Below are 21,728 nucleotides of genomic sequence, written 5' to 3' on the forward strand. Positions count from 1 at the left end.
CAGTCAGTTTGGGAACCTATCCTGTGATCTGCAGTTCATGTTCTGGTGAACCATTCTCGTCATCGCCCTAAGGCCAAGGGTAATGAGTATTTTCCGTTTCTATTTCAATCTACTTGAATGCTTATGAAATTAATGTCTATAAATTTAGTCTAATAAAACTTTACTTATTCAATTTATTCAATGAATCTAGATAAAATGTCACGCTAACTCAAACTGAGTGTGGTTATTCGAATTAAAGTTATAATTCACAAAAGTTAAAGGTTTTAATTGTGATTGAGCTGGACTTAATCACCATCAACTGATTCCTACTAGTTGGTCCATCGAACCAAAATAACAGAGTATCTTGATGTTTAAAACCGAAAATTCTAGAGTCCGATGTATATAATGTATATAGTTATTATTTAGGGAAAATAGTATCAAGGTACCCCGTATGTCTTGCAGCTCGCCAGCTTATCACTGATCCAGAAAACTGAGTGTGTGTGTGTTTTTGGTGTTATGGGCCCCACCGATGAACAAGTGGTATAAAGGTTTTCCTGGGTTGGTGTTGGTTGTAAAGGTTTTGCTATAGCCGCGCTGCATCAGTTTTCTTGGTAGCAGAGTTATAGTTTCTATAGGTCAGTTTAGGGGATTATTGATTGTTAATTTTTGTGTCTAACACTTCATGAAACTCTGGCCTTAATTCTCAGGAGCAGTATAGTCTTTACATGTGTTTTATCCCTAGAGAAATGGGTTTACCTCTTGCTTGAGAGAAGGGTAAGGTAGAAGGAAGCACTACACTTATCTAATGAAACAGTATTCTTGAATGTTTGAATAAACTATCTCTTTTGTTTAGCGAAACGGACAATGGTAATGTGTTTATGTTGAAACTAACCGATTTTGTCAAATAAACGAGTTATAAAATTGTGCCGATAATTTTTGTAAAGGAGGGGTGTCGCGGGGTAAGTGAATGCACGAGGCATGGTTTGTAATGCAGGGGGGGGGGGGGTTTATTAAGTAACTTTGCACACAAAAAGTCAAATCGCCACAGTTCACAGTTTCTCCACTGGGGAATTGGCTCCTCGCTCCTCTGCGGTCGCGTTGTTCCTCACGGACTCTCCCAAGCGGTATGAAAAGACGAAAAAAAAAGGAGAACGCAGCCTTATTATCAGGTGGTTTTGCGTCTGCGAGGGAAGGGATAGTGAGGGAGCACCAGTATGGCGGGGGTGTCGGGGGGGAACCAACACCGAGATGCAGGGACGCGGCGACACCCACAAGGCTATGGATCCTGCCCGTTAACTGCCACCTGGGAATGAGGCACCCGCCCGTTTCCCAGGCCCCCCGGAGTCGGACACGCACATGTTGGAGCCACGAACCTCCAGGTCCATGGCTGGGCGCTTGGCGGGAAGTGCCTCCTGGCTCCTTGCTGTCCTGTCCGGTGTCGGGGACCCGTTCCGCAGCAGTCGTCCTTCCCTCTCCGCGTTCAGCTCCCCTGGGCTTCTCCTGCACGTCTTCTCCGCTTCCTTTCTACCCCGCTTCCTGGTTGGAAATCCAGCCCCTAAGAAGGGGCGAATCCTGTCCGTCGTTGACTTTGGGGGCGGGGCCTTGCCGCAGATCGGCTCCGGTGTTAAAGGGCCAACAGCCCGGGATGTCCGGAATTCCAGGGTCGCCAATGGCAACCTCCGCTCCCGGAAGCTGCAAACAAGAAGAGGGGCGTGCGACAGGTGAGTCCTTGGACTGTTCTCTGGGGGCGGGAAGGGGCGAACCCTGACAAGGGGTCAGCAGGAGAAGAGCTGACATCAACAAAAACCGCGCTGGGATTGGTCAGTTGCGGAAATACGAAGAGCTTTCTGATTAGTACGTTGGTGTGAGTCGTGCTGAGATTGGTCAGTGTGAGAGTGACATAAAGCTTTCTGATTGGTGCGTTAGTGTGGTTCGCGCTGGGATAGGACAGAATAGTTAAGCAGTTTAGAGAAGAGATGTGTGAATTGTTTCGGCAAATAATTGTGAAATATGGCTTATTATGATGGACGAGAGATAGAGAAACCTTCATGGTTTGTGAAATTCATGAACCTTTTTAAGAAAGATTTAAACGAGAGAGGGAGAAGTGCTTCCTCCACCGAAAACACCCGCATCTTGCATGATGACGAAATATGGTTATCATACTTTTATTTGGTTGGAAAATTGGGCAAAATATACTCAAAATGATGGAGTATTGGCATGTCCAGAAACTGGTTCGTTTAGCACAGCTATACTACGAAATTTAAGGAATAAAAGCTTGAACCTAGACCGACACAGTTTGAAGCCCTAGGTGAATGGGAAGATGAGATGTATGAAACAGAGAGACACAGGGGTAGAAGGGATAATGGGTTTGTTCCTGGAAGAGTATGGGGTTGGAGTCATGAAGACAGGATGAGACGATGGAGGTACGCTAATATGACGGATGGTATGTTTCCTGCTAGAACAGTTGAGGAGGGAACAGGGAAAAAATGTACAGAGAAAAAGAAGCATACAGTACCAGAAAGGTGTGGATATGGAGTAAGTGATACAGATGATGAGTTGCTGGAAGACATATTAAACAAAAGACCCCCTCAATATCAACAGGTTTCTACGGTGGTGACACCAAATGCACCGCCAATGGAAACTGGGATGAATCAAAATCTAGAACGACTTTCTGAAGTAAATAGTCCATTTAAAAGACAGAAAATACCACAGACTGTAGAAACTGATAATCATAATGCATCTGAACTAGCAATAACAACAAAAGAATTTGCTGAAAAGATAAAAGAATTGACAAAGAATGTAGAAGCTGTAACTGTCCCAGTAACTATAGGTCCAGTAATACCTGTATTTGAAAATCAAAAGATAGATTAACATTCCTTAACGATTCCCTTAAATTCTAGTATGCAAAAAGTATGATTAAAGATTTATCCTGAAATTATGGAGACGAAAGATTCAGTCAGATTAACTCCACCTATGGATTTGACAATAAATCAGAGTCCAATAAATAAGATTCCAATGGGAGCTAAGTCAGCAACTGAAACACCAGAGAAAAATGTGAATAGAGTAGATTTGAATACCCCTGTGGGTTCAACGGCGGAAGAACTAAATGAACGGGTCAAGAGTCTTCAGAAGAAAGATACAGAACCACAACCTTTGGATGTAGTTAGATTAAAAATAGACATGGAAGAACTGATTCTAGAAACTATTGGTACAGATCGGTTAAAAACATATCAGGATGATGAATTGATGTTTATGTGTCAAAGTATTACTTGGAGAGCTAAGAATTTACATGAAAAATTGGAACAAACAGCAATTGGATTGGGAGTAGATTTTGCAAAAGTTAGAGGATTACAGAAACCTTACAGAGTAGATTTTTGTGAGAAAGATATAGAGAATTTGAACACTTCAGGACGGTTAACTCAGATAAAAGAACTAAATGTGTTACGGAGAAAATGGGGAGATGTAGATAGATGGAGAAGTAGATGGACAAAGAGAAAAAAAGATACGGCTGATAAAGCAACTTCAGCTTTCCCAGTAAAAGAAAAAGAACCAATAGTAGTTGAATGTCCAATGAGAGAAATTCCAGGAGGCGGTTATTTACATGTCCCATGGTCCAAACAGGATTGTTAGAACTGGGGCCACCAATTCCGACACGGTAGCTTGGCGCGAGGTAGGAAGGCACCCGAAGGCAATGTGTAAAGCACTGGTGCAGCACTCACTCACACGGATTCAGCCATGCGCACACAATGAAGGACACCACAACAGGTTGTTTTGTAAAAACCAGATTCTTTATCCATTTTCAAGTCGTGGCGAATTAATTCATTTCAGGAATAATGCAGGTACGGTCACAACAACCATGAAGTCATTTAAGGGAATATCCCAGGTAACCGCAGGGCAACAGTCAATTCATCACAGTAAATAAATCAGGGCATTTCAAAGCAACAATTAGTTCATTTCAGCTCCAAACAGGTATAAATCAAGTGAATAGCACCAAGAGTCTCAGGACATCAGTTAATTCATCCAAATAACTAGGGCCGGTAATTTCCAGGCAACAGTTAACTCAATCAGATAATCATAGAGCCACGATCATTCCCTTCAAATACATGAATCAGTGACTGGCAGGGCAACAATTAATTCATTTAGATCAACATGGCGTAAATTCATTCAGGGGAATAATGCGAGACAACTCAGGGCAACTTAGAATGCACTTAGGGCTCAAAACAGGTGTAAATTCATGCAAGGGCATCAATGAACCCATTCAGCAACTCTAGCGTGGGAAGAACATCAGTGCCCTCTCTTGGCGCACACTCAATAAAGGCGCCCCTCCTCACTTTGTTGTCTCTTGGGCTCCCCCCCCTCTTCCTAGGGGGGAGGCAGCTCTTATGATGCGTACTGGGGCGCCAGGTATTGCAAAATGTTCCCGAGGGACCCGACGGACCCAGTGCAGCCCCCGGAGGGGAGGGGCGGGCGCGGGGCTGCCTCTTCAGATGTTGGAACTTCAGGGCAGCCCTCGCGACTCCCGCTGTCACTCTGCCCTCCTCTTGGGGGTGGGGTTACCTTCTGGTGGGGCCTCCAGGCAAGGCGGGAGCTCGCGTCGGCAAAGCGGGCTCCCCGCGACTTTTCCACAAGGCAGGAACGAGGTCGGGGGCCTCCGGGGCCGGCCTCCGCCTCGCGACGCCTCCTTCGTCCTGGGGGGTGCACGGATCTCCAAGGCCGCACCCGCAGCGGCCTATCTCTATGCGGCTCGCTGGGGGCTGCAGCAGTCTCGCCCAATGGTTGCACGGGCCGGCGCCCCCGTCACGTGGTACGGGCCGCGCTGGCTTCCTCGGGCCTACTGCACGCTTCCTCAATTCTGCGGCGGCCCTCTCCAGGCTTCGGGGGCCGGAGCTGTGATGGCGCAACAGGTGTTCGCGGGGGCGGCAACTCCAGGGCCGCGGCGGTGACGGCGGCCACAGCGCTTCTCCTACGCGGAGCAGGGGCCAGCTGCGGTGTCTGGGGCCACAGCGCTCCAGGGGCACAGCGCCTCGAAGGCCCAGCGCCCGGAAGGTGCAGCGCTTGAACTGGGCAGCGCTCGGGAGGTACAGCGCTTAGAGGCACAGCAGCAGCTCAGGGGTGGGCAAAGCAGTAGCGCCGGGAGGTGACATAGCGCTTAATCACAGTCAGTTTCTTCTTCAGGGGCCCAGTTCTGGCAGCACAGCGCTTGGGGGACACAGCGCGTTACCTGCAATTCTTTAGGGCCCACAGCGACAGTCCAGGACAGCACTTGTCTTAGGGGGAAAGAAGATGGCAAGTTCCCATGGCAGGCTTGTTTGGGGGATAAGGGGGTGGAGTTTGCAGGCATCAGAGGCAGGGTGGGTCCCTGCAGCACACTGGAGATGATCCCCTGGGTTGCCCCCTCACCAGGAAAGATCAGTAGGTCGGCAGAGTCCCTCATCTAACTTGGGTACAGCGGGGCCTAGACTCAGTCAGTCCCAGTAGTGTAGGTTTCTCCCCTAGGCCCAACCGCCTACGCTCCGGCAGAGGTTCCCCCAGGTCCAGTGGTGCCCCAACTGACTGGCTCAGTTTCCCTCCTTTTCTCTTATACCCCCAGGTCAGGCGACCCTCCTGCAAAGGCGGCAAAGCATAATCCCTCCCAGGGCTGGAAGGTTCCAGGAGCTTCCACATAACAGTCTATGGGACAAAAAGGCGGGATGGAAAAAGATACTGTATCAGAATGTCCCAGCCTGCTCCTAACCACTAGTGTGTGTATGCAATGGCCACTCCGCTGTAGCAGGGGCTTGTGGCAGCCATGTTGTTAGGAGAGAGCATCTGTACCTCAGCACTGTTTAGTAGTGGTAAGGATCCCAGAGACCTAGGGCCAACAAAAAGATGGCGGCAAAAAGGAGGCGACAAGGGCAAAAAAAATGGGGTAGACCACCCTAGGGCTGACAGGTCTAACATGCATCCGTCCCCAGCCGAAAGTGGGGAGAGCTACCCAACCTCTAGGGAGTTCTCATCACTAAGGAGGAAGAACCGAGAGAGACCATCAGTGTTGGCGTGGTCTACTCCGGGTCGATGTTTCACCCTGAAGTCCATCCCCTGAAGGGAGATGGACCACCTCAACAGTTTGGGGTTTTCGCCTCTCATTTGCATGAGCCAGCGAAGGGGTCGGTGGTCGGTGGTCGGTCTGAATGAGGAAGTGAGAGCCAAAAAAATATGGCCTCAGCTTCTTCAGGGCCCAAACCACGGCGAAGGCTTCGCGTTCTATCATACTCCACCGCTGTTCCCTGGGGAGTAGCCTTCGGGAGATAAAGGCCACTGGCTGGTCTTGGCCTTCCTCATTCAGTTGAGAGAGCACAGCTCCAATTCCATGCTCAGAGGCTTCTGTCTGCACGATGAATTCCATGTTGAAATCTGGAGTTCGAAGCACCGGAGCAGTGCACAACGCGTGCTTAAGGGTTTCAAAGGCCTCTTGACAGGCAGCCGTCCAGATGACTTTACGGGGTTGTTTTTTAGATGTCAACTCAGTCAGGGGGGCCACGATGGTTTCATACCCCTTGACAAACCGGCGGTAATAACCCGTGTGGCCGAGAAAAGCCCGGACCTCTGTTTGGGTTTTGGGGGGCTCCCAGGCCAAGATGGTCTCCATTTTGGCCTGGAGGGCTTGCACCTTACCCCCGCCCACCAGGTGTCCCAGGTAGACAACAGATCGCTGACCAATCTGGCACTTGCTAGCCTTGATGGTTAGGCCAGCCCGTTGTAGAGCCTGTAGCACCTCCTGGAGGTGCTCCAGATGGTCCTCCCAGCTGCTGCTGAAGACAGCAATGTCGTCCAGGTAGGCAACTGAGAAGGCCTCTAGGCCAGAAAGCACCTGGTTGAACAACTGCTGGAAAGTGGCCGGAGCATTCTTGAGCCCGAAGGGCATCACCCGAAATTGAAAGTGGCCCTCGGGGGTGGAGAATGCAGTCTTCTCCTTGGCTCCGTCCGCCATGGCAATCTGCCAGTATCCTGACGTCAGGTCGATGGTACTTAGTTACCGAGCTGCTCCCAGTCGGTCAATCAGCTCATCCACCCTAGGGATCGGGTGAGCATCCGTCTTGGTCACGGAGTTCAAGCCACGGTAATCCACACAGAACCGAAGTTCCGGTGTGCTGCCCGGTGGGGCCGCTTTTGGCACCAACACCACCGGACTAGCCCAAGGGCTGCTGGAAGGCTCGATCACCCCCAGCTCCAACATCTTGGCCACCTCACTCTGGATGCTGGTCTTGATCTTGTCGGACAGCCGGTAAGACTTGGTTTTCACGGGCGGGCTGTCCCCTGAGTCCACGTCATGGGTACACAGATGCGTGATCCCAAAAGTGAGGGAGAACAACGAGGCGTACTGCTCCAAGACCTGGCGGCAGTCCCTCTGTTGCTCAGGGGTCAAGGATGGGAAGAGGACCACTCCCTCCACCGACCCATCCTTCTGTTATGTCGCCAGAAGGTCCGGAAGAGGCTCGCTCTCCTCCTCTTCGCTCCCATCCGTCACCATGAGGAGAGCAAGCTCTGATCGCTCGTGGTGCGGCTTCAGGCGGTTGATGTGGAACACCCTATGGGGTTGTCGGGGGTTCTTGAGGTCAACAACTTAAGTGGTCTGGCCTCTCTTCTCCACAATGTTGTACGGTCCAGTCCACCGGTCCTGGAGGGCGCTAAGCTCTCCCAGCTCCATGACCCACACCTTCTGTCCAACATTCAACTCCACCGTCCGCACGTTGCGGTCATACCACTCCTTCATGACGGCTTGACTAGCCTCCAGATTGTCTGAGGCTTCCTTCCACAGCTTGGCCATCTGGCTGCGGAATGCCAGCATGTAGCTGACCACGTCACGGGGAAGCTTTGTAGAAGTCTTCTCCCACCCCTCCTTCACAAGACTTGTGAACCAGTGATTGCATAGAACACAAACCCGACGAGTGGGGAAGTTGTGCTTTGGCCCATCATTGAGCCAACCTCGCAGCATCATCTGTGCCAAAGGACGACGCTCCAGCCCGCTCCGGCGACCCGTGGGCTCATCTTTAGGCACTTCAAATTGCTGCCTCCCGCGGTCCCTTGTCTCTCGTCTGGTGGGCCCTAGCGGAGATCAATCTTCACTTCCAAGAGCTCCCCTGGATGCTACAGGCCTGCTCTACAGTCTCCTCGCTGGAGACCTCGCTCAGACCTCGTGGGTCTGCACCGTAGCTATTTCTTGATCCTTGCGTGGGTTGCGGTTGTCAAGGCTTAGTGGATCCAATCCGGACACTAACACCGCAGCGGCCCTCATCCTTCGTGGGACAGTCGCCCTCCAGCAGCTGGCCTTCCTTGAAGCCTCCTGGACTCCGTTGCTGCTGATCCAAGCTACCCTTCTTCAACCTGAAAACACTCGACATTGAAGGGCTCTTTCTCCAAAGACCCCTGGTCACTGGCTAGTGACCCAGACTCTGTCCCCTCTGCTTTCAGGTCCTTACCTTCAAGATCTACATCTTCAATCTGCACGACATCGACAACGCTTCCCGCCAGCAGCAGTTCTTCACGTTTTTCCATTGAAAACAAGACAGCGACCCAACACCAAAAACGACCTATGCACCCGGCTTCCCTGGGGCAGGTAACAGTGGCACCTCGGTACTCTCGTGGGTGTGGGCCCTCCAAGAGCTTAACTTTAAACTCCTGAACTTGAACTCCTGCTGGAGGTGTCCAGATTCTTGTAATTTCCAACCACGACATTCTCCATAGGGTTTAATAGGGATCCCGACTGTAGTTTAAACACTGCACATGCTTCCCGTGGGTCCCCTTCCTCACTACCTTGGGTGGTTTTGTAAGGGGCCAGCGATCCTAAGTGCCCTAGGCACTGTCTGCAGAACTGTCGTGGTTCTTATACCACTTTTTTAATATATGGTTTGGTCCCCCCCTGGGGCCCTGTGATTCCAGTGCAATTTATTGTTATTATAAATGCTTTATTGAATTGTATCTTTACCTCCAGCCTCACAAGAGACTAGTGGGATTTGTTCTTAGAATAAATACATATATTTTGAATATATACCTGTGTGTACTACTCTTTCATTTGGTCATTCAAGAGGTTATCCATGGTAAAACAATAAGCTTAACACTCCTTCAAGACTTAGCCTGAAGTCTGCTCTCCACAGCTACCACTAGGATAGTTTTCTTTAAAGGTTGTCTTTTAACCTATCACCTTAAGAGTCGAATTGGACTGGTGCAAGGTGTCCCCCATAACTAGTGGACAGCATATGCCAGGCCAACTTCTCACATTGGTGTGCAGCGGTTGGATTCAAGCTTGTCATTGTTTTACCAGATAACAAATTGAATTTCTAAAGTGAAAGCCACTTTGGTACTAGAGGTACATATAAATTCAGCATAGAATACAATAAGTTCTACTGAACTTAGGAGTTGTGTGTAGAGTGTTTAGCACACCTTGACTACAACTCAAGAAAGGGTTCAGTAGGCCACACCTAGTGTAGGTAGATGCAACAATCCACTACACTAGAAATGTCTTCAGGATCGAGAGCCCATAAGGCCCTGGAAGGACCCCAAAAGGTCCCAGTCGACAGGTATGACAATCTCACTTTTGCTGAGCTTAGGGAGATGTGCACTGCTAGACATTTGAAGACAACCAAAGGTGCCAATACACAACGTCTCAGAGAAATTCTGGTCATTGCAGACTTCAAGCAGGCTCTAGTGTCTGATGGTGTAGACAGGTTGGGTGGGCATCCCACAGAAGAGGACACCCAGGTGGTGGACTCTGATGAGGACCAGGAAGAGGACAATGAACTCGACCTGGAAGAACCAGACCACTCACAACATGGAGGTGGGGACCCAAGGGGCACCCCCTCCATCCATCCCTAATGGGAGAGTGGTGGATCCATACAGGAGGAACAGATCACCCTCAAGGGGGTCTGCCCATTCTGGGAGATCCAAAAGGACCTCTGCCTCTTCTCAGAGAAGAGAGTCCTCTGAAGAGAGGAAATGCAGACTGATCCAGTTTGAGCAAGCCAAGCTTCAGCTCATGAGAGAACAGCTAGCATTAGACAGGGAGTCCCTGGAGATTCAGAAAGCTTGAAGAAAGTGGGGTCTAGAGATCCCTGGTGGCAGTAATAATACCCCTAGAGTTAGAGAGAGTGCTCCTGACAATAGGAACTTGCATAAGATTGTGCCCCCCTATCAGTCAGAGGATGACATCCATAAGTGGATCACTGCGCTTGAAATGCCCTGTAAGGTTCAGAGGGTCCCAGTAGTGCAGTGGGCAGCAATCTTATAGCTCTCCTTTGCTGACAAAGGAAGAGACAAGCTCCTCTCTGTTAGAGAAGAGGATGCTGATGATTATTATATCTTGAGGAGTGCTTTAATAGATGGGTTTGGTCTAACCACTGATCAATACAGGTTAAAGTTCAGAGATACCCAGAAAGCACAGAATCAAGATTGGGTAGACTTTGTAGATTGTGCTACAAAGGCTCTGGAGGGTTGGTTAAATGGCAGTAAAGTAAATGATTACCAAGGATTATACAATCTCATCATGAGGGAGCAGATCCTTAATAACTGTCAGAATCAGCTATTGCATCAGCACCTGGTGGACTCAGATCTGACCTCTCCCCAAGAATTGGTAAAGGAGGCAGACAAATGGGTCAGAACCAGGATCAAGCAGAAGGTCCAGCCCTTGGGGGGTGCAACTAAAAAGGAAGATGCCAAAAACTCTGAGAAGGGTGGGGAAAAGGGAAAAGACCAGCAGTCTTCAACAGGCCCCCAAAAAGCAGCATCTGAAAATTCCCAATCTAACAAAGCTAAGCAGCCAAGGAAGCCATGGTGTAAAAACTGTAAGCAGAAAACCCATTGGACTTCAGACTGTAACAAGGCCAACGACTCCACAACTACCACTCCATCTGCCCCTAAGGCATCTGTTCCCCCTAGTTCAGCTATAGGTGGTGGTACACAGAATAAGGGTATAGTAGGGTTGACCCTGGGATCTGGAAAGGACTCAGGCCTAGTCAGAACACCTACTCAGGCAGTGCTAGTTTGTGATGGGGACCTGTCCCTGTGGTCTGGGCAAATACAAACAACAGCCTAGGATAAATGGAAGGGAGTCTCTAGCATACAGGGACACAGGGGCTAGTGTCACCATGGTGACTAAGGACCTTGTGGACCCTAGCCAAATCATACTTGGGGAAACTTACCAAGTGACCAATGCGAGCAATGTCAGTACTAACCATGCTCTGGCAGTTGTGAACTTCTCTTGGGGAGGGGTAACTGGCCTAAAGAAGGTTGTGGTAAGGGCATACCTACCAGTAGAATGTTTGCTAGGAAATGGGCTGCGGTAGAGCTAACTACTCATGCAGCAATGCTGGGTATCCCTGCAGAAGTGTTTGCCCTGACAAGGTCAAAAGCTAAGCTGACAGAAACTGAACAGGCCTTGGATCCTGGAAAAATGGACCAAGGACCTCCCAAGAGGAGTAGCAGCAGGGGTAAGGCAGTGTCTTCCCCCCAGGATCAGTCTGAAGAGACTCTTGTAGCAGAAGAGGAACTGACCCCTGAAGAAGGAACTGTCTCAGAGGAACTTGAGCCTGATCAGGTTGAGTTCTTGGGGAGAGGGGGGCCTTCAGGGGCAGACTTGAGCCTGGAGCAGCAAAGCTGCCCCACTCTTGAACCCCTCAGACAGCAGGCTGCTGCTGAGGCTGCTGGGAATCCTGGTGGAACCCATAAGGTATATTGGGATGATGGGCTCCTTTACTCTGAGGGTCGAGACCCCAAGCCTGGTGCAGCCAGGAGGTTGGTCATACCTCAGAAGTTTAGGGGCTTCCTGCTCACACTAGCCCATGACATTCCCTTAGCAGGACACCTAGGCCAAAATAAGACCTGGGACAGAATTGTCCCTCACTTTCATTGGCCTCAAATGAGTGAGGACTGCAAGAGTTTTTGTAGCTCTTGTATTACCTGTCAGGCCAGTGGCAAGGCAGGTAAGTCCACAAAGGCCCCCCTGATACCACTACCTGTGGTGGGGGTGCGCTTTGAACGGGTAGGGATTGACATTGTTGGTCCCCTTGACCCACCAACAGCATCTGGGCACAGGTTTATACTGGTGGTAGTGGATCATGCCACCAGGTACCCAGAAGCTATTCCCCTTAGAACCATCACAGCACCTGTGGTGGCAAGAGCCCTCCTGGGAATCTTTTCCAGGGTAGGGTTCCCTAAGGAGGTATTGTCTGACAGAGGTACCAACTTTATGAGTAGTTACCTCAAGGCAATGTGGAAGGAGCGTGGTGTTAACTACAGGTTCACCCCCCCTTATCACCCTCAATGCAATGGGCTTGTTGAAAGATTTAACAAGACCCTCAAGGGTATGATCAAAGGACTCCCAGAAAAGCTCAGGCGAAAATGGGATGTTCTTCTGCCCTGCCTTCTCTTTGCATACAGGAAGGTGCCACAGAAGGGGGTTGGTTACAGCCCTTTTGAACTTTTGTTTGGCCACCCTGTTAGAGGGCCACTCTGTCTAGTGAAGGAGGGATGGGAGTTACCTCTAAAACCCCCTAAACAGGATATTGTGGACTATGTACTTGGTCTACGCTCCAGGATGGCCGAGTACATGAAGAAGGCAACAAAAAATCTTGAGGCGAGTCAGGAATTACAAAAAGCCTGGCATGACCAAAAGGCTGTACTGATGGTGTACCAGCCAGGACAGAAGGTATGGGTGTTGCCCTTCAAGACAAATGGAGTGGGCCCCATAAGATATTGGAACAGAAGGGAGAGGTCTTGGCACTCCCAGAAGTCCCCACAGGGTACTTCACGTAAACAGACTGAAACCATATGTGGACAGGGCTGACATGGGCTTGCTCATGGCAACTGATGAGGGACAGGAGGAGGAGAGTGACCCTCTCCCAGACCTGCTCTCTCACAACCCTGATGATGGGTCAGTAGATGGTGTAGCTTTGGCAGGCAGCCTCACTGCCCAGCAACAGTCTGACTGCAGACAAGCTCTCCAGTCATTCAGACATATGTTTTCACTGACTCCAAGTCAGACCACCTGGTGCACTCATGAAGTGGACACTGTGGACAGTCTGCCTGTGAAGAATAAGATCTACTGTGTAGGAGAGTGGCATCGACTGCATAGTTGCCCCCAACTTTTTGCTGATGTTTTGACTGTTTTATGACACTAGCCAGGCTGTGGCTCTGCTATCCAGGACCTCAGCCTATCTGCTTCTTCTCTAAATCGATGTGAGTACCCTAGGTACCTTCCAATTGGATACTGAGGACACCCTATCAGCCCCTTGTAGATGGTACCCCAGGGCATGGGTCCCTCAGAGGCCTACCAGGGGCTGCAGCACTTATTGTGCCACCCCTGGGACAGCCGTACCAAATGACACCAGTAGGGCCCCTCTGCAACCTTCGTAAAACCATTGCTGGGTTGTTTGTAGTGTAGCCATACCATATACTCTTAACCGCATTATAAGTATATCGCGATAGCGTGATAACTTGAGAATGGTTACACAGAACCAGATCGTGTTTGATGTCAAACATGTAGGAATCATACCTCCAATCCAGCCATGGGACTGAGGGCATGATTCCCCGCTGCTAGAGGGGCGATATGAGAAAAGCGGCAGAATTTAGACACCAATTTAAAAGTCCACACGTAGTACAAAATGGATGCTACCCGCCACCCACACAACTCTGGCTGCCTGTTGCTGGGCAGAACTCCAGCCACGGCAGCTGGACAATAGGGATCCTGTTGCAGGGAGGTGTTCCCACCGCCCCAGACAGACTATGTGGATTGGAACTGGGTGGGTGCACCATAGGATGCCTTTCAGAGTTGCACGTAGGCTTCCCCAGTGCCTATATTCTGCATACACCGCCTGGAACCGGTTCAGGGGCATCCTGTCCCCTGCCCTGGCGGGAAACACACAAAGGGGAGAGGGTGTAGCCACCCTTTTCGCGCCTGACCTCTCATTGGTGGGCTCTTATCTGGACACTCCCCTAATCTTTGGATAAAGGTGAATACTCGGTCCCTAGAGCCTCAGATTATTCTTGAACTTCACAGACTTGAACTTCGACTTGCTGACGCACAGCTGACTGAAGAAATCTCCCTTGGGGTAAAGGAGTTACCCCCCTGCTTGGCAGGCACCTGAAACACTGCAAGTGACCCGGTTGGAACCTCGCTGCTCCTACGGACATCGACGACTCTTTCCTACCTTGAGGTGGGTTTCCAAGCATCCCAGAGGCCAGTGAGTGTGCACAGCAAAGCTCAGCACCGTGGACCCCGTGGGTGCCGAGATCCCCAATACCCCAGGACACCGGCCACCTCTTGCACAGCACCCGACCCCGACGAGTGGGGAAGTTGTGCTTTGGCCCATCGTTGAGCCGACCTCTCAGCATCATCTGTGCCAAAGATCGATGCCCTAGCCCGCTCCGGCGACCCGTGGGCGCACCTTTACGCACGCCAAATTGCTGCCTCCCGCGGTCCCTTGTCTCTCGACTTGTGGGCCCTAGCGGAGGTCAATCTTCGATTCCAAGAGTTCCCCATGTTGCTCCAGGCCTGCTCTTCAGTCTCCTCGCTGGAGACCTCGCTCAGACCTCGTGGGTCTGCACCAGTAGCAGTTTTGAGTTTCTTGCGTGGGTTGCGGTTGCCAAGGCTTAGTGGATCCAATCCGGACACTAACACCGCAGCGACCCTCATCCTTCGTGGGACAGTCGCCCTCCAGAAGCTGGCCTTCCTTGACACCTCCTGGACCCCGTGGCTGACGATCCAAGCTACACCTCTTCCACCTGGAAGCACCCGACATTGAAGGGCTCCTTCTCTTGAGCTCCCCTGGTCACTGTGCCGTGACCCAGACTCTGTCCCCTCTGCTTCCAGGTCCTTCTCTACAAGATCAACATTTTCCTTCTTCACGACAACGATGACGCTTCTTGCTAGCAGCAGTTCTTCACGTTTTGCCATTGAAAATCAGCCCGCGACCCGACATCGAAAACGACCTATGCACCCGGCTTCCCTGGGGCAGGTAACAGTGGTACCTCGGTACTCTCGTGGGTGTGGGCTCTTCAAAAGCTTAACTCTAAAGTATTGAACTTGAACTCCTGCTAGAAGTGTTTTTAATCCTGTAAAATTCAACCACGACATTCTCCATAGGCTTTAATAGAGATCCCGACAGTAGCTTTAGTCACTGCACGCGTCTCCCGTGGGTCCCCATCCTCACTACCTTGGGTGGTTTCACAAGGGGCCAGCGACCCTAAATGCCCTAGGCATAGTCTGTAGAATTGTCGTGGTTCTTATACCACTTTTTTAATATATGGTTTGGTCCCCCTCTGGGGCCCTGTGATTCCAGTGCTATTTATTGTAACTATCAATGCTTGTTTGAATTGTATCTTCACCTCTAGCCTCATAAAGAGACTAGTGGGGTTATTCCTAGAATAAATACATATATTTTATATATATACACCTGTGTGGACTACTCTTTCATTTGGTTATTCAAGAGGTTATCTATGGTAAAACAATAAGCTTAACACTCCTTCAAGACTTAGCCTGAAGGCTTCTCTCCACAGCTACCACTAGGATAGCTTTCTTTAAAGGTTGTCTTTAACCTATCACCATAAGAGTCGAATTGGACTGATACAAGGTGTCCCCTATAACTAGGGGACAGCATATGCCAGGCCAACTTCTCACATACAGGCAACCTGACCATGTCAGGGACTGCATAAGGACAAAAGTCCAAAAGATGTTGGAATTGGGAGTTATTGAGCCCTCAGATAGCCCTTGGGCTAGCCCAGTAGTCCTGGTACCCAAGCCTCACACCCAGGGTGGCAAGAAAGAGATGAGGTTCTGTGTAGACTACAGAGGACTCAATGCAGTCACTAGGACTGATGCACATTCCATTCCCAGAGCAGATGAGCTCATAGATAAGTTGGCCTCAGCCAAATATCTGAGCACATTTGATCTGACAGCTGGTTACTGGCAGATAAGGTTAGCGGAGTCTGCAAAAGCCAAAACAGCATTTTCAACCCCTGGTGGGCACTATCAATTTATTGTAATGTCCTTTGGTTTGAAAAATGCACCTGCCACTTTTCAAAGGTTGGTGAACCAAGTCCTCACAAGCCTGGATGACTTTAGTGCAGCATATCTAGATGATATTGCTGTCTTCAGCTCCACCTGGGAGGATAACCTGATCCACCTGAGGACATTTTTGGAAGCCCTGCAAAAAGCAGGACTCACTATCAAGGCTACCAAGTGCCAGATAGGGCAGAGTCAGGTTGTGTACCTGGTTCAACCACTACAGAGCAAAATCCAGACCATCATGGGCTGGGTTGCTCCAACCACCCAGACTCAGGTCCGAGCTTTCTTAGGCCTGACTGGATACTACAGAAGATTTGTTAAGAGATATGGATCCATTGTGACCCCCTTAAATGACTTAACCTCTAAGAGGATGCCCAAAAAGGTTCAGTGGACTGTCAGCTGTCAGAAAGCTTTTGATGACCTAAAACAGGTCATGTGCTCTGCTCCAGTGCTCCAAAGCCCCAACTACTCCAAATAATTCATAGTTCAAACTGATGCATCTGAGGTAGGGGTAGGTGCTGTATTATCACAACTGAATGAAGAGGGCCAAGATCAACCAGTAGCTTTTATTAGCAGAAGGTTGACCCCCAGAGAGAAACGTTGGTCAGCTATAGAGAGGGAGGCCTTTGCAGTGGTCTGGGCCTTGAAGAAGCTGAGGCCATACTTGTTTGGCACTCACTTCATTGTTCAAACTGACCATAAGCCCCTCCTATGGCTAAAACAGATGAAGGGTGAAAAGCCCAAACTACTCAGGTGGTCCATTTCCCTACAGGGGATGGACTATACAGTCGAACATAGACCTGGGAGCAACCATGCCAATGCAGATGGCCTCTCCAGATATTTCCACATAGAACATGAAGACTCAACTGGTCAAGGTTAGTTTAATGTCCCTGCGTTTGGGGGGGGGGGGGGTTATGTAGGAGAGTGGCATTGACTGCATAGTTGCCCCCAACTTTTTGCTGATGTTTTGACTGTTTTTTTACTCTAGCCAGGCTGTGGCACTGCTATCCAGGACCCCAGCCTATCTGCTTCCTCTTTAAACTGATGTGAGTACTATAGGTACATACCAATTGGATACTGAGGACACCCTGTGAGCCCCTTATAGATGGTACCCTAGGTACCCAGGGCATGGGTCCCTCAGAGGTCTACCAGGGGTTGCAGCACTTATTGTGCCACCCCTGGGACAGCCAAACAAACTGACACCACCAGACCACTACTGTAGTCTGGGTAAGGTGGTGCTTGCACCCCTTACAGGGATATAGGTATCCTGTATCCCACTTAAATGCAACACATATATCTTCATAGGTCACCCCTAAGGCAGGCCTTGCTAATCCTACAAGGCAGGGTGCTGAGAGATGTGTGAGGGGGAACACCTACCTGAGTAGGGCCCCTCTGCAGCCTTCGTTAAAACTATTGTGAGGTTGTTTGTAGTGCAGCCATACCATATACTCTTAACCGCATTATAAGTAATCGCGATAGCGTGATAACTTGAGAGTGGCTGCACAGAACCATGTCATGTTTGGTGTCAAACATCGTGGAATCAAACCCCCAATCCAGCCATAGGAGTGAGGGCATGATTCCCCCCTGCTAGAGGGGTGATATGGTAAAACTGGCAGATTTTAGACACCAATTTAAAAGAGCACATGTAGTACAAAATGGATGCTACCCGCCACCCACACGACTCTGGTTGCCTGTTGCTGGGCAGAACTCCAGCCACGGCAGCTGGACAATAGGGATCTTGTTGCAGGGAGGTGTCCCCACCTCCCCAGACAGACTATGTGGATTGGAACTGGGTGGGTTCACCTTAGGATGTCTTTCAAAGTTGCACGTTGGCTTCTCCAGTGCCTACTTCTGCATACACCGCCTCAAACTGGTTCAGGGGCATCCTGTCCCCTGCCCAGGCGGGAAACACACAAAGGGGAGAGGGTATAGCCACCCTTTCCCGCCTGAACTCCCATTGGTGGGCTCTGATTTAGACACTCCCCTAATCCCTGGATAAAGGTGGGTGCAGGGTCCCCAGAGCCTCAGATTAATCTTGGACGAGAACTTTGCTTCAAAGACTTGAACCTTTGACGAGCTGCCGCTCAGCTGAATGAAGAAATCTCCCTTGGGGTAAAGGAGTTACCCCCCTGCTTGGCAGGCACCTGAAACACTGCAAGTGACCCGGTTGGAACTCCGCTGAACCTACGGACATCGAAGACTTCTGCCTACCCTGAGGTGGGTTTCCAAGCATCCCAGAGGCCAGTGAGTGTGCACAGCAAAGCTCAGCACCGTGGACCCCGTGGGTGCCGAGATACCCAATACCCCAGGACACATGCCACCTCTTGCATAGCACACAAACCCGATGAGTGGGGAAGTTGTGTTTTGGCCCATCATTGAGCCAACCTCTCAGCATCATCTGTGCCAAAGGACGACGCTCCAGCCTGCTCCGGCGACCCGTGGGCTCATCTTTACGCACTCCAAATTGCTGCCTCCCGCGGTCCCTTGTCTCTCGACTGGTGGGCCCTAGCGGAGGTCAATATTCACTTCCAAGAGCTCCCCTGGTTGCTCCAGGCCTGCTCTACAGTCTCCTCGCTGGAGACCTCGCTCAGACCTCGTGGGTCTGCACCGTAGCTATTTCTTGATCCTTGCGTGTGTTGCGGTTGCCAAGGCTTAGTGGATCCAATCCGGACACTAACACCGCAGCGGCCCTCATCCTTCGTGGGACAGTCGCCCTCCAGCAGCTGGCCTTCCTTGAAGCCTCCTGGACTCCGTGGCTGCTGATCAAAGCTACCCATCTTCAACCTGAAAACACCCGAAATTGAAGGACTCTTTCTCCAAAGGCCCCTGGTCACTGGCTAGTGACCCAGACTCTGTCCCCTCTGCTTTCAGGTCCTTACCTTCAAGATCAACATCTTCAATCTGCACGACATCGACGACGCTTCCCGCCAGCAGCAGTTCTTCACGTTTTTCCATTGAAAACGAGACATCGACCAGACACCAAAAACGACCTATGCACCCAGCTTCCCTGGGGCAGGTAACAGTGGTACCTCGGTACTCTCGTGGATGTGGGCCCTCCAAGAGCTTAACTCTAAACTCCTGAACTTGAACTCCTGCTAGAAGTGTCCAGATTCTTGTAATTTCCAACCGCGACATTCTCCATAGGGTTTAATAGGGATCCCGACTGTAGTTTAAACACTGCACACGCTTCCCGTGGGTCCCCTTCCTCACTACCTTGGGTGGTTTTGTAAAGGGCCAGCGATCCTAAGTGCCCTAGGCACTGTCTGCAGAACTGTCGTGGTTCTTATACCACTTTTTTAATATATGGTTTGGTCCCTCCCTGGGGCCCTGTGATTCCAGTGCTATTTCTTGTTATTATAAATGCTTTATTGAATTGTATCTTTATCTCCAGCCTCACAAGATACTAGTGGGATTTGTTCTTAAAATAAATACATATATTTTGAATATATACCTGTGTGGACTACTCTTTCATTTGGTCATTCAAAAGGTTATCCATGGTAAAACAATAAGCTTAACACTCCTTCAAGACTTAGCCTGAAGGCTGCTCTTCAAAGCTACCACTAGGATAGCTTTCTTTAAAGGTTGTCTTTTAACCTATCACCTTAAGAGTCGAATTGGACTGGTGCAAGGTGTCCCCTATAACTAGTGGACAGCATATGCCAGGCCAACTTCTCACACCCATCAAGGCCCGCGCCACCGCAGGTGCAGTGATGGTCCTCAGAGGGATCGCCTCCGGGTACTGGGTGGCGTGGTCCACTAACACCAAGATGAACCGGTGTCCCGAAGAAGTCGGAGGGGTCCATCGGCCCGACAATGTCAATGCCTACCCGCTCAAAAGGGGTACCAACAACTGGGAGCGGTTCCAGAGGGACCTTCAACTTGGTCCCAGTCTTGCCACTCGCTTGACAAGTCTTACAGGTCTTGCAAAAGGCGTCAGAGGCAACTCGCATTCTGGGCCCGTAAAAATGTGGGACCAACCGAGCAAAGGTTTTGTCCTGGCCCAGGTGTCCTGCTAGTGGTATCTCATGTGCCAATTCTAGCAGAAAGGCCCGGTAGCATTGGGGGACCACTAAGGCCCTAGATGACCCATGCACCAGAGCCTTAGGCTCACTGTAGAGGAGACCATCCTCCCAGTAAATATGGTAATTGCCGGTCACTTGGTTTGTAGCTTGGGCTTCGGCCTGTCGCCGCATACCTTCAAGCGTGGGGCACTCTCTTTGCGCCCGACAAAATTCCTTCCGGGTAGGCCCTCCTTCCACCTGCCACTCTGCAGGGGTCGGCAAGTCCCCCACAGGAACATCATCCACCTCCGCAGACTCCGGGGTCACCTCCACGGGCTCCCCATCCATCTCGCAGGGTGTGTCCTCCACAACGTCCTCTTGACCAGCATTGGGCTGTTCCATTGTTCTAGGCTCCACCCCGGGTTGAGTTCCTTGCCGGGCAGCCATGCACCTCGTGACCACGCAGGTCCACCCTGGTAACCCCAGCCTCTCAGCATGAGCGTTGAACTCCACTTCCTTCCAGGCGGTGTGTTCCAAATCGTTTCCGAGCAGACAGTCCACCGGCATGGCAGGGCTTACGGCGACTCAACTGGCCTGAGACTCCTCCCCACTCAAAGGGAACTTGGGCCACGGGGTAATGACTCAGACTGTTATCAGCCATTACCACCGGGTGGAATACTTCAGGAATCACCTGCTCTGGGGACACCAGCTGACGTCTCACCATCGTCATGCTGACACCCGTGTCCCTCAGAGCCTCTACCTCCTCCCCGTTAACCCGTACCCTCTGCCGGTACTTGGCAGTGTTCGAGGGCAACTGTGTCACTGGGACCATCTCTCTATCCCCCAGTGAAACCAGGGTCAGGCCTGTCCACTCACCCCCCTCATCTAAGCACAACTCCTCCCCCAGCGCTACGCTAGCCACCCCAGGGCTCTTACCTCCTGTGGGGGCTGGGGTCCGTTTGCGACACTGGGGACCCCCCTTGTAGTGCCCAACCTCCCCACATTCGTAACACCGGACAGTTCTGGGCTGCTGACTCTTGTCAGGGTAAGTGGGTTTCAGTGATCCAGATTGGGGTGGGGAACCTACCCCCTTCCCTTGAGGTCTATTTTGGGGGACTTTAAAAAATTCCTTTTTATCCCCCCCTCTCTCTTCTGGGGTGCGCCCTGTCCGCCTTTCGGGGTGTCGCCCCCGGGTCCCTTGTGGGACAACGAGTGCTAACCCAGGTATCTGCCTCTTCCGCAAGCTTCCGAGGGTCGGACAACTTGCGATCCACCAGGTGTTGATGCAGGTCTGGAAAACATTTATCGAGGAGGTGCTCTCTTAAAAACAAGTTGTAAAGCCCCTTGTAGTCGCTCACTTCGCTGCCACGCACCCAACCCTCTAAGGCCTTACGTGCATAATCACAAAAATCCACCCAGTTCTGTGTGGGAAGCTTATGGCTGTTGCGGAACCTTTGACGATATTTCTCTGGGGTGAGACCAAACTTCCTAAGCAGGGCCTCCTTCATGACAGGGTAATCGGTTCGCTCCTCTCTGTCTAAGGTCAAGAGTGTGTCCCTCGCCACGGGAGGCATGTACCGGTATAGGCCACCCCCCCAGTAACTCTCGGGCACCCCATGGGCTACCAAGGACACCCCATACGCCGCCAACCACTTATCTATGTCATCCCGGACACTAAAACTGGCCACCACCTCCTTCGGTAGGTAGAACTT

At 50.8% G+C, this 21,728-nt stretch overlaps 1 protein-coding gene across 3 annotated transcripts in view; it reads right to left on the reverse strand.

Annotated features, from left to right (window-relative positions):
* The window catches only part of HK1 (hexokinase 1), a 1,728,681-nt gene that overhangs the window by 85,891 nt on the left and 1,621,062 nt on the right, over positions 1 to 21,728 (reverse strand). The window lies entirely within an intron of this gene.

The sequence above is a fragment of the Triturus cristatus genome, chromosome 1_2 (assembly GCF_964204655.1).
Source record: "Triturus cristatus chromosome 1_2, aTriCri1.1, whole genome shotgun sequence".
Taxonomy (NCBI): domain Eukaryota; kingdom Metazoa; phylum Chordata; class Amphibia; order Caudata; family Salamandridae; genus Triturus; species Triturus cristatus.